At 34.1% G+C, this 14,176-nt stretch overlaps 1 protein-coding gene across 2 annotated transcripts in view; it reads right to left on the bottom strand.

The window, feature by feature from the left end:
* Positions 1 to 14,176, bottom strand: part of LOC134527517 (coatomer subunit beta') — a 163,301-nt gene that overhangs the window by 86,263 nt on the left and 62,862 nt on the right. The gene's annotated exons all lie outside the window — the stretch shown is intronic.

Raw genomic sequence — 14,176 nt, 5'->3', positions numbered from 1 at the left:
GGAAATTAGCTAAAAAGCTAAAATAGAATTAAATATAGCTGGAAAAAAGTGTGAATTAAGAATTCGTGTGAAGCTATTTCATTTTTATCTGGGAACCACAACTTCTTAATTATTTTTTTATACACAAGGAAAAAAAACACTACAAAATAGTTACTTTTATTTTTAAGAAGTAGAGAAATGTTCGTTATAGCTGTAGGTTTTCACTGTGTTTTTTAAGGTCTTTGTGTGTTTCGGCATAGTAGTGAGAAAACCTCGACAGAAAAGCAATAATATAAAGGCACGCGAGGACTGATAGCCACAGCATTATTATCGTTCCACTATTCATCTTGCTATTTTTAATACATGAAATAATTAAACAATTATAAATATTTAACTAAGGCTATTTAGATGTACATCTCAGTAAGTTTTTTAAAGGAAACCTGCTACGGAAAATTTTAACATAATAGGGCTAGTTTACATCTTACATTATTACGATGCGGAAATTAAGATTTACTTTAAATGCACTTAAATGAATCATTCTTGTCTCCAGTGATAATTACGATGTGAACAAACATTTTATGAATAATTTTAGTTTTCATACAGAATATTCTCCATTGTCATTCTCAACATAAGAACAAAATATAGCATGTTATCCTGAGCATTCATTAATAATAAAGTCTTTAAGTAAAATCAGAACTAATAATCATTTTAAAAAAAGTTTGTTTTTTTAAGCCCTAAAAACATTTAATAAGATGATAGGATTATACAATATCGAGGTTTTGTAGCGATACATTTCATTAACATATGACCATTTTGCATCATTACACGTCTTTGTCTGAAAACAATATTACCTAATCAAATGCCAAATCATAACTGTGTAATAAGCATGCTTTCTTAACAATAGTCATGTATTTAACATTAAGTTAAAATATGTATTTGTACTAATATCTTATTTTATTATTGTTAAGCACATTTTATTCTTATCTTTATTTTACAGTTCGGCTGTTTGTGAAGATTTTAATGAGCATTTACCAAACCTCATTGTTGAAAACAGCCAAATTGAGAGTTCTTCATGGATAAATTTACAAGGAAACAGGATATTCAGGCCCTCATATGTAATACCATATTTATTAAACCTACAAGAAAAGCACACAAGACAGTGCACTGCAGGAACCATTCAGTTCAAAAAATTAATTCGTCATGGTCTTTAGAATATTTATTTCCTATTACTTTTAACTGATAATAATGTATTCTTAATGGGACTTACTCAAGTTAAACATAGTTATTGATTATTTACTACGTAGCTTCACAAAATTAGTGGGTAACATTTATTAATTGAGTTGCTACCATATAGTACGATTTTGAAATGAACTCAAAACTAGAGAGTAAAGTAAGGAAGACTGCAGTACTTGTGCAATTAACTAATCACAGTTGTGGCCTTATTTGTATCACTGTGCATTGTGTTCACGAATTTTCCAGTATTTCTTATACTGACCCCACTTCCAGCCTCCTGATCCCGAAGTAACTACAGCGACACAGGTAGAAGATTTATCTTGACTCTGAAGTGCAGACCGATTCAGGCCTCTTACAATTCCTAGAAAACAACTTAAAACTATTACCACAATTATTCTATTTTGACGTTATAACGTCTAATAAATCGATGAACGCCGGCTGCACGCACGAAAAAATGTCCCACTACGGATGTGTCCTGTTTGCTCATTGTACGCATGCGTAGCATCTCTCTTCATGCTCATTGTACGCATGCATGGCATCTCTCTTCCACTCGATTGGAACAACCATCGATTTGACTTTTCAATCATATTTTCGTAGTTAGAATTATTAATATTATGTAATTTAACGATCGTCCGCCGATTTTCAGCACAATCGGTACGGTTATTTAAAAGTAATGTTGAATATTCAAATACGTTTTGAACCAAAAATGGTGTTTTACAGTTACACATAATAATTCAAATTACACCCGGGATCTTTTGCACAATGTTTTAAAAAATATTGTAACACATTATAAATAAGTTTGGTGTGTTTGGGATGCGTATTTGTTATAAAATCGTGTTATAAAAACTAAATAATATTATTCCCCTACCGTGAACAAAATTTTTATAAATATGTATATAACAACTAAAACTATCGTTATGAAGTATGACCTCGTGACCGTGCGGTCAGCAAGGCTAACTTCCAATCTAAAGGAAGTCGGTTCGAACTCGGCAGCTGCGATTTTTTTTTGTACTTGTAAAAATAAATAAGGCGCACGCAACATTTCAAACATTTCAAAAGTAATAAATATATTTGAATTAATGAATGCAAATTAAAGTAAATTTATTAATTGAATTGTACTTTTCATTTCACTCCATACAAAATAATAATAACTCAATAAAAATGATTCAATTTTATTCATAAATGTATGCAGAGGTAGATTTTATCATACAAAAGACAGAAAAATAAAAAAAAATTCTTCCTCAAAGAATATAATATTTTGAATGCCTAAATGGTTTGGTTGCAAAAACCTATTACGGCTCAGTCTCAGGCCGAATATATTTACTTTTCTTCTGGATCAATAATTTCATCAATGTTTTGTTATGACGTTGTCACGTTAAACCGTAAACCGACTTTACAGACAACCAATTTTTCGTTCTGCTTTTTTAAAGGAAGCTGTAACTGGATTTATTGTAATATGAGACTAAATCAAATTCTGTGATTTAATTTAGGTTTTGTAATCAGTGAAATGTATGATGTTTGAGAAATTGAAATATTTATCACGGTAAATCTTTATATTTACTTACCTAAATTTGTGTAACATTACAACACTGACGAAAGTTTATATGTTTGGAATGCCAATTTTTTACTTAGCATAAAGCTAAGTGTAATTAATACATCATATTTGATATAAATAGTAGATAAATCAATTGTGATACTTCAAATAATCACAAACCAAAATCGCACCATGGAGAAATATTTTTTTTTTTTTACGATCTACATTGTAACTCTACAAGTTTACCTGGGAAACTAAATATTGCTTGAGTTTCATCGAATACCTATAACAAAATCATTATACATCTTTGGTGTGGTCGTACATAGACCTTTTCTTTGTTGACCCGGCGCTCTTAGCCATAGGCCCTGCCGCCCCGGGCCCCCACGGGCGTGGATATGGATGCGACATATACGCAATCGGAAAAGCCGCTAGAGCTCCGGCTATGCACAGAGGCTGAGGAACCCTTCCCAGCATGTCCACCACCTCGGCCCCCTGCTCGCTCAGATCACCTTAGCCTCTAGAGCAGCACTGCTGGCGCCGACATCACACTGGGACCCCTCAGTCATCCAGTGGATGCCGTCCCGGTGTTGTCGTACAGTAGTGTCTCGCTTATCCGACATAAACGGGTCAGCAGAAAGTCGGATAGTTAAAATGTCGGATTAATAGGGAATTGCTAATAAAAACATTATAAAAGTAAAAATTTTCTAATGTTTTAAACATTTCAAACCTAATAAACATTTTTACAACCAAAAAATAACAAAAATATCTGGCTGAATAATAAGTTGCAGTACCTAGAGTCGGGATCAACAAAAATTATTATGACACAAATTGTCGTTTATGTTTCCGATAGAATAGTTTTTATTTTTGAGATGTCGGATAATACGAAATGTTGGATAAGAAAAGGTCGGATGAACGTGACATTTCGGTTTTTGATTATTTGTGTTTAATTCAGTCATATTCATTTAGTAAGAAAATTAAAGTAGGTAATGAAAATAAATCATAACATTGCGTGGTTAAGTTTATATCAATAATTTATTGGAATTAAATAAAACCTACATGTGTAGTTCCGATGCGAGTGGTAAAGTCTCTGTTTTCAATGAGTAGAATTCGTGATTTTCCGGAGGTTCAAAGTACAGGAGGTGCGTATGGGCGTTATTTATTTAATGCCTAAATTATTTCTATAAATACTAAATTGTTTACATGGAATTATGTTAATATAAAGCAGTGTTTACGTTTACAGCAGTCAAATGTCAAGTTTCCTTTCGAATGACTGTGAAAAACGGGGAGGTTCATCGCAGCAATGAAGGAAATATTTTTGTGTCCAATATAAGTTATAAGCCGAGGCTCCAGATTGTAAGGATCTCAAGGCAATCGCGTGCTACATATATATTGGGTGAAAAATATTGGGTCAAGTAAAGTATTGCATTAAATGTTCTGGACATTTATAACCCTGAACCATGAGATGAAAATAAACTGTAGAAAAAATGCTAAAATGTAGTTTATTTATTATTAATTCTGCTTGCGTTTTGTAACATATTGTCCCAGCCTAATCAAAACGCGAGTCAATAGGCCTCAAATATATAAAAAAAATATATTGGTAAAAAAGTATTAGCCTGGATTAGTATATATTGCACTAAATAATTTCTGTTTGTCACACAGCATATTCTTTTCAATCCAGTGTTAGTTTAATACGGTATAATTTCAAATTTATATAAATATAGTAACATTTTAAACAAACAAACGGTACGTATTTTGCAGAATGTATCAAATATTTATTGTACTTAAAACCGATTGGATGATGATATCAGGAAACTAAAAAAAGTTACGTTAACTTATTAAAATATTGTTTGCCAAAATCGAAACCATTGAAATAAATATATATGTCCTTTATGGAAATAACTTTAAACTGAGAATACACAAAAATATAATTCTGTTTTAATTCTTGAATCACTATATTAGGATTTTGCCCTTAGTTCTGTGTTTTTTTTTATTTGAATATAATTTTGTAGGTAATATTCTAGTTAACTTTTCCTTAATCGTACCATACTGCCTTTCCCACCAGCCGGCCAAATGGTCCACGGAGTGCTATTCAATATATCCATGGTTAAACCAGCAAGCAAATAGCACACGCCGCCAATTGGGGTCCATTCGGAAGCAGAAGGCACTGCCTAGCTGCCCTCGGATAGCTAGCAGAGCGACCGCGGAACCGCCTGTCTTCGGTAGCCCATAGCCCTTGGTGCGAGCGTCACGTGTCAGATAACGCTTGGCAACACCGCGTTGTAATTATCGTGTCCCCCCCCCCCCCCCCCCCCACCGCTTCTCCCCGGATGAAAGCGGCGCCCGGGAAGAATATATGTCTGTGATAACGAGTGTTCAACTGATCGTGACTACTAGCGCTCTCCGGCGGGACAGAATCACAACCGTGACCTTGAACCGAGCCCTTAACACTTGTAATTTGACCTTTGACTGCCGTTTTATATATATATATATATATTAGTGATGGGTCAATTCATGTTTTTTCCCGGTTCTCGGTTCGGTACCACTTCTTAAAAATCGGTTCTCGGTTCTCGGTTCTGACTTAAAACAATAAAATAAATATTATTCACACATTATTTATGAGGTGTTTTAAGTAATAAACTATTTATTGTTTTGGCTACAAAAAAAGCACTGTTTCAAGCTACAGTAAACACATCAACCTATTAAAAATGTAATATGTATTAACAAAAAAATTAATTTGAAATAATATAGAGAACACTTAATAAAACTCAAATTTACTATAGGTATTAATCTAGTAATTACCTCAAGAAATCTGCATACACCCTCCTTTAAAAGATAGGAATAAAAATAAAATGTTACAATAATAGAAATAAATACAATGATGGTGAACTTTCACAGAATTAAAATATTAAATTGTCCATCAAACTTATTGCCTAAATTAAATTCAGTTTGTTTGTACAGTCAACAATAAATTACTGCCACACTTCTGATGCCATTTCTTACACAATTTGCTCTATTTGGCCAGAATAATTATACTTTAGAAGTGTCAACAAGCATTTTGTTTGACCAGCCAATAGTAAAATACATCTACACATCCATACACTACTTTACTAAAAAAAACTTCCCCCTTCAAAGCAATCCCGTTTACATAAAAGAGAAAGTTACTTGCCATTACGCTAGATGGCTGCAGATGCAGTGAACTTACAGTACAAAGCACTGCACAAAAAGCATAAAATTTTAGAATGCCGAAAATTATTAAGCACAATTTTAAATCAATCACTAATTTTACTAAACAAATATTCTGTGGAATTTTGCACTTTTAATTGTTCTTTATACACCAGTCACCCATACTTACGTGTCGACCTAATTAACTACCTATTTTTAAAACAAATTAAAACAAACATGGCATCTTTCTGTTCTCATATCTCTGCTGAGGCACGTTATAGAGTTGCACACATCTATGAACTACATACATCTATGGCACCTTCAACTGTTATGTTTTGATTGTATAACGTACTTTGTTTACAGATGTGACGAGAACATTAAATATTTTCACGTGTAATTAATTTTATAGTTAGAGATGAATATTATTCCATAGAAGTCCAAAAAAATAATTCATATGTGAATTGAACATGAGTAGAACCATTTTATGCTGCAGTTAAGTTGTAGTTAAGGACTATTTTCGTAAAGGGTTTTGCTATACTGCGGGTACCGGTACCGGCACTGACATTTTAGCTGCAGTTCTCGGTGCCGGTTAAAATGCTGAGAACCGTAGGAACCGAGAACCGAGAACCGGTACCGACACATCCATCCCTTATATATATATATATGTATATATATATATATATAAAATATGATGACTTGAAAACCCTTAAGCATATTTTTGCAGAAGAGGATATTTTAGTATGGCATTTACACCATGATCAAGCCATTACTAATAATGTAAAACCTTTACATAAAGTAAAATTTGTGTGAATTCGAGTCACTTAAGTAAACATATGGATTTTAATTATGTGTTTTTCAATGATAATGTGTCATAAAGTGTCCACTGCCTTTGTTTGATTTTATGAATCATTATATTACATTTAATTTAATTTTTTCAATTTTTGTTTTGCATGATTACCTAGGTCTTTTAGTTGGTATTTTAGATTTGATAATTTGTTTTGTGTCCTTGAAGATTTTTTTTAAAGTTCCAGATGATTCATAACGTTAAGAACTGTGCAAAAAAATACACAGATTATTTTATCGTAATAATACAGCATATTAATTTTACCACTATTTTCACGGTTTAAGTATTACAAACAGCTTTTATAAAAATAAAAACAATAACACCAAAATCTTTTATATAAGAAACAAAATTGGATTACAGTAGGCGCATTATATCTAGAAGCCTGAGTGACCGTTACGGCCAGGGCAAGCAGGCGCTTGGAGGGTGTTAACCTTGTGACTGCGCATGCGCAGAGTGCTGCGAGGGGGTTGATCACGTGACCGCACATGCGCAGAGCGCTTGGGTTAGGCTCATACTATCGGACCAGAAAATATAAACCTTTTTCTGTAGTTTCTGTGCAGGATACAGCCAGATTTGACTGTCCTATTTTGTTTGCGCTTAGAGTCATCTGAATTTGCTACATTATGTGCTTTTGGTGTTGTGATTAATTTATATTAAACATGGTTTTACCATAATCGGTCCGGACTGTAATACACTTTGTCTTATAATAATTGTTACTAGTGTTGATTTCATCTTGTGAATAGGTGTGTTACGAAACACTTTCGAGTGCGTGGCTAAATAAATTAATTTGTCGTGGGTTTTGCTATCACGATGCCACCGATATTATCGACGGTGAAGGGGAAGAAACTGCATTCGCAAGCCTGTGAAATAATTTATAATGTATTGTTGTTTATGGAGAATGAAGCTAAAACTAAACAACAATCTATTCCAAAAGAAAAGTCACAGTTGAGGACAGCTACAGCTACTGGCGTGTCTCGTAGCGCAGTGCAGAGAATAAAAGTGGAAGCAAAAAAGTTGAACATCGGAGAAGGATGTTCTTTCGTTACACCTGATAAGAAGAGACAGAAGACATGTAGATACGACCTAAATAATTTTGACCAAGCAGTACTTTGCACTAATGTATATAATTTTTATGTAACTGAAAAAAGTGTCCCCACAGTGGAAAAAATACGAATAAAACTGCAACAGGACATTAATTTTCAATTTTGTAATGCAACTTTACGGAAAATTTTAAAAAGGTTTGGTTTTCGATGGCGAAAAACTAACATGGTTGCTACATAAATAGAATCTTAGAATTCCCTGACTTTTCCCTGTTTTCCAGAAATTTAAGAGAAAAATTCCCTGACTTTCTTATGAAGTACATACCATAAATATTAACGTGCATATGATTAAATGTAATATAAAAATTTCAACATGAGGTAAAATAAGGTTTTTTATTGTGTTATTTTGACGGCAGAATTGCAAATGTGTTTTTTTTCCTTCGACATGGCTGATGAGAGCTCTTCAGCCCATATTGCTGAGTTGAATACTTTTGTAGTACAAAGTGCAGTACGCAGAATTTATGTTTTTAGCAGAGGGTTTGATATGCTGAAACTGTGACTCCTTGGGCCAATTCTTCTTAAAAGTAGTTTTCTTCGACATCTCTAAGCTAAAAAAAAAGTACATATTAATATTTTCAGGTTAGGTTAAAAAATTATTTTTTATGAATTCTTAAAAAAATATTACTACAAATATACAAAAACTATTACAAATTCACACCTAGCAATATAACGGGCCTACTTAGAGAATTACAATAGCAGCATTACAACAAGCAATACTCTTACATTCTTACAATGTTAACCTAACGATTCTGGGGAAAAACATGTTCAGTTATGCATATTTTTTTATACACAATGTGTCACATAACAGAACTCACGGATTATAACGGTTGAAAAAAACAGCAATTAAAAAAAACAGTTAGAAAAAATGCAAAAAAATAACCGCACACAAAAGCCACGTGTTTTCGTATCAGCTTGGTAGTTTTCAAAATGAGAATTGGTATTGCTTCTATATCAAAATGCACTTTATTTTCTTATGATCGCATCAAAAACTAACATCACCTGAAACAACGCCTTTAAATTCACGTAATAAGCTTTGTAGGGATGGGGCGACCGAATCCAATATCCGCCGAATCCGCCGAATCCTAGGGATTCGAAGGTTCGGCGGGTCTGATATAGGATTCGTCAAAGGATTCGGTTTTTACTATTTACGGGGAAAAAATACAGTAAAACTCGCTTACGAGGTCCCACATGGTAGGTTTTTCCGTATAAAGCGTTTAAATTGCCCGAGGTCTCGTCATTACGCCATTAAATGTGTGATATAATGTCCGTTAAAATTTTTTCTGAAACTTCTTGTCTCAAATAATGGCACACGTACATATGAAGAAAAGACAAATGAACAACAACATACGAAGAAATATGGATGATATACCATAACTACAGTACAAACCCAATAGTTATTTTAAGATAATTACCATAAAAAGAACTAAAGATTCTTTGTAGAATACCATAATTACTACAGAAGCATGATAGCTACCATATTTGCACTATAGTTACCGTAACAACTGAGATGTATATTTACCGTGATAGTAATGTATTATTTATTTATGACATATTAAATTAAAGAACATTGTTAAAAAAAAAAAGGATGTTAAACTTTGATATGTACGGTTGGCACATGTTGCTAAGAAATAATGCGATCTGAAAGAATGCAGTACTACTACGAAAAGTGAAAATGGTACTCGTGGATTTTTAGGTTATGGCAGTCTTTCGTTTTTCAGTAATATCGGCCGAAAATTAACGAGCGTACTGTATCGGAAGTCGGCAGAAATGCCGATTCAACTATATATTGGCAAAATCGGCTTCTTCAATACAGCTCTACATTTAATGACATGAGTAAACGTATTTCAGACTTCAGGATATTGAAAAAGACTTTAATTTCCATGTAGGTTTATTGTGTGTATGTTTTTTTTTTGCAAGTGTAAATTGAATGAAGTAAAATGTTTTTATTTTTGTTACTTTCAATTGATTAAACTTTAATGACCAGTTACAGATATTTATGACACTAATTTTGAGGTTAAGCAATTTTACTAAAGCATTCCAGCCAAGCAGGTTGCCAGCGAGAGACGCTTCTCTTTTGCTGGAAACACTATCTCCAATCGTAGAGCTAATTTAACTCCTGAACGTGCAGAACAAATTATTGTTCTGAATGATAGATTAAAGAACAGAATTTAATACTCTGTGACAATCTCTCTCAGAATTATTGTGCTGAAAAGTGGAAATGTTGAAACAATGTGAATGTACTTTTCAAACAACATTATTTTTGGTGCTAAGTTTGTTGAAGCTCAGTAAGGACTCCAGAAAAATTGACAAGGGTGAAATTTTTCCAAAGATATGTTACATTTACACAAACATATACTTGGTTATGTTAGTTGGATGATATCAGTTACTAATGAACCAATGGAAACAGGTAAGATTCAATGAAAAAAAAAAGTTTTTTTTTTTTCTAGCAGTGCAAAATGTAAACACACTCTGTAAATAGTTACCCAAAATTAATAAGCCCACTTCATTTTAATACTTTATTCAAACATGATATTAAGTTTAAGATAAAAATAATTTCCCAAAAGTGTAACTGTACCACAAAAGCTCGAGCTCGGCTCGAAGTAAAATTCTTAGGCTCGCAGACCTCTAGCTTATTTATAGAAAAAATCCTAACCGCTAATCTGTACTAAAACTGAAATTTCTCAAGAAAAAATTGTTGCCTTTATATACACTTATACCAGAAATGTACCAAACTACATGTGATAAAGTCAAGGGACTTTTAGTGCAAGCAGAATACATCTCACTTACATTAGATATGTGGACATCATCTATTAAAAGATTCGGGTTTGGGTTCGAGATTCGGCTATTCCAGTCGAGGATTCGAGTTAGGATTCGGATTCGAGAAAATCAGGATTCGCCCCATCCCTTGTACTCATCTTATTCCACGTGAAAATAGCCTTCAAAAGATTAACGACGACATGCCCGTTCTGTAGTTCACTGCATGGAACGGAACAAAACACAAAGTCTCAAGGGCACATTAAAAAGGATCAAAACACGAACAAATGAAGGCCGGGTTCGCTAGTGAACAAACGAGTGCCTGGATTAGCCAGAAGTTATGGTGGGTGGTTGTAACAGCCTATTGCAACGGACAATCGTAGACCAAGTAAAAAAAAAGTTGCAGTTGCCGTGTCCCTTAAGCAACAGCCTTTTAGTGGAGTCGTTCGGTAGTGGTACGAGCGCATCAAAACAAAGCTTTGTTTGAATTATAAGCAACTTTAAAATTTCCAGAATTCGTAGAATTTTCCCTGACATTTCCCGGAATTCCCTGACCATTTTAATTTCCCTGACATTTCCCGGTTTTCCCGGTTTTCGAGTCCTGTAGCAACCATGACTAAGTCGCAACGTCTCATTTTAATTGAAAAATCTGATATACGACAGAAACAAATAGAGTATTTGAGAAATATACGACGTTTCAGAAACGAAAATCGTAATATTGTGTAAATGGACGAGTTTTATGTTTTGTCGTCCAATGTGCAACAGAAATCCTGGAGTGATGACTCGACCCACGGCCTGTTGACACCTGTTTCTAAAGGACAAAGACTAATAATGGTTCATGCTGGCGGTGAAAATGGTTTTGTCCCTAATGCCTTAGTGATGTGGAAATCTCAACAGGCTACAGGAGACTACCATCACAACATGAATCAACAAAACTACGAAAAGTGGGTAAAAGAAAAACTTATACCCAATATTCCTGCTAATACTGATATTGTTTTAGACAATGCACCGTATCACAACGTCAAGATAAATAAGTCGCCTACATCTAACTCGACTAAACACGACATGCAACAGTGGGTGCGAGAGCATGGTATTCCTTTTGCAGATGACATGCTCAAGCCAACACTTTACGCAATTATTAAGCAGCATAAGCCGAAGCAAACCCTTTATTCAGTATATGAAATTTTGAAATGTTACGGACATACAACACTGCGTTTGCCACCATATCACCCTGACTTAAATCCCACCGAAAATATATGGGCAAAAGTGAAAGGCAAAGTTGCATCGCACAATGGAACGTGTAATTTACAAGACGTAAAACAGCTCTGTGAAGAAACATTGAATAGTATGGGGGCAAGCGACTGGAGACCATACTACGAGCACGTGAAAAAACATGAAAACGAGTACTACGACCGGGATGCACGTTTCGACATAGAAAATGTTCCCTTTATTATTAACCTAGGAGGTGTGGACAGTGACAGCGGCGGTGATAGTAGTGATGACGACTGTAATACGGGTTATTCAAGCGACGAAATGGAAGGCATCGCTCCATTGCCAGCGAGCAGCAAATAGGTCAGGTTAGAAGTCAATGTTTTTACGTAGGGATGGGGCGAATCCTGATTTCCTCGAATCCGAATCCTAACTCAAATCCTCGACTGGAATTGCCGAATCTCGAACCCAAACCCGAATCTTTTAATAGATGATGTCCACATAATGTAAGTGAGATGTATATTCTGCTTGCACTAAAAGTCCCTTGACTTTATCACATGTAGTTTGGTACATTTCTGGTATAAGTGTATTTAAGACAAAAAATTTTTCTTGAGAAATTTCAGTTTTAATACAGATTAGCGGTTAGGATTTTTTCTATAAATAAGCTAGAGGTCTGCGAGCCTAAGAATTTTACTTCGAGCCGAGCTCGAGCTTTTGTGGTACAGTTACACTTTTGGGAAATTATTTTTATCTTAAACTTAGTATAATGTTTGAATAAAATATTAAAATGAAGTGGGCTTATTAATTTTGGGTAATTATTTACAGAGTGTGTTTACATTTTGCACTGCTAGAAAAAAATAACATTTTTTTCCATTGAATCTTACCTGTTTCCATTGGTTCATTAGTAACTGATATCATACAACTAACATAACCAAGTAAATATTTGTGTAAATGTAACATATCTTTGGAAAAATTTCATCCTTGTCAATTTTTCTGGAGTCCTTACTGAGCTTCAACAAACTTAGCACCAAAAATCATGTTGTTTGAAAAGTACATTCACATTGTTTCAATAATTCTGAGAGAGATTGTCACAGAGTATTAAATTCTGTTCTTTAATCTATCATGCAGAACAATAATTTGTTCTGCACGTTCAGGAGTTAAATTAGCTCTACGATTGGAGATAGTGTTCCAGCAGAAGAGAAGCGTCTCTCGCTGGCAACCTACTTGGCTGGAATGCTTTAGTAAAATTGCTTAACCTCAAAATTAGTGTCACAAATATCTGTAACTGGTAATTAAAGTTTAATCATTGAAAGTAATAAAAATAAAAGCATTTTACTTCATTCAATTTACATTTGCAAAAAAAAACATAAGTACACACAATAAACCTACATGGAAATTAAAGTCTTTTTCAATATCCTGAAGTCTGAAATATGTTTACTCATGTCATTAAATGTAGAGCTGTATTGAAGAAGCCGATTTTGCCAATATTTAGTTGAATGGGCATTTCTGCCGACTTCCGATACAGTACGCTTGTTTATTTTCGGCCGATATTACTGAAAAACGAAAGAGACTGCCATAACCTAAAAATCCACATGTACCATTTTCACTTTTCGTAGTAGTACTGCATTCTTTCAGATCGCATTATTTCTTAGCAACATGTGCCAACCGTACATATCAAAGTTTAACTTCCTTTTTTTTTTCAACAATGTTCTTTAATTTAATATGTCATAAATAAATAATACATTACTATCACGGTAAATATAAATCTCGGTTGTTACGGTAACTATAGTTCAAATATGGTTGCTATCATGCTTCTGTAGTAATTATGGTATTCTACAAAGAATCTTTAGATCTTTATATGGTAATTATCTTAAAACAACTATTGGGTTTGTACTGTAGTTATGGTACATCATCCATATTTCTTCGTATGTTGTTGTTCATTTGTCTTTTCTTCATATTTACGTGTGCCATTATTTGAGACAGGAAGTTTCAGAAAAAATTTTAACTGACTTTATACCACACATTTAATGGCGTAAATGATGATACCTCGGGCAATTTAAACGCTTTATACGGAAAAACCTACCATGTGGGACCTCGTAAGCGAGTTTTACTGTATTTTTTCCCCCCGTAAATAGTAAAAAACCGAATCATTTGACGAATCCTATATCAGACCCGCCGAAGCTTCGAATCCCTAGGATTCTGCGGATTCCGAGGATATTGGATTCGGTCGCCCCATTCCTAGTTTTTAGTTACAATATAGACTCGATGGTTGCCTCCCCACCTTGTTCCCTCCCTCCTTCGTTGCATCCCCCCACCACTGTAAATGTGTGACGTGTCCCAAGCTTCTAGATATCCTGCGCC

Source organism: Bacillus rossius, chromosome 1 (assembly GCF_032445375.1).
Source record: "Bacillus rossius redtenbacheri isolate Brsri chromosome 1, Brsri_v3, whole genome shotgun sequence".
Lineage (NCBI taxonomy): Eukaryota > Metazoa > Arthropoda > Insecta > Phasmatodea > Bacillidae > Bacillus > Bacillus rossius.
Note: the sequence above shows the minus strand (reverse complement) of the source record. Positions and strands in the feature narration are given on the sequence as shown.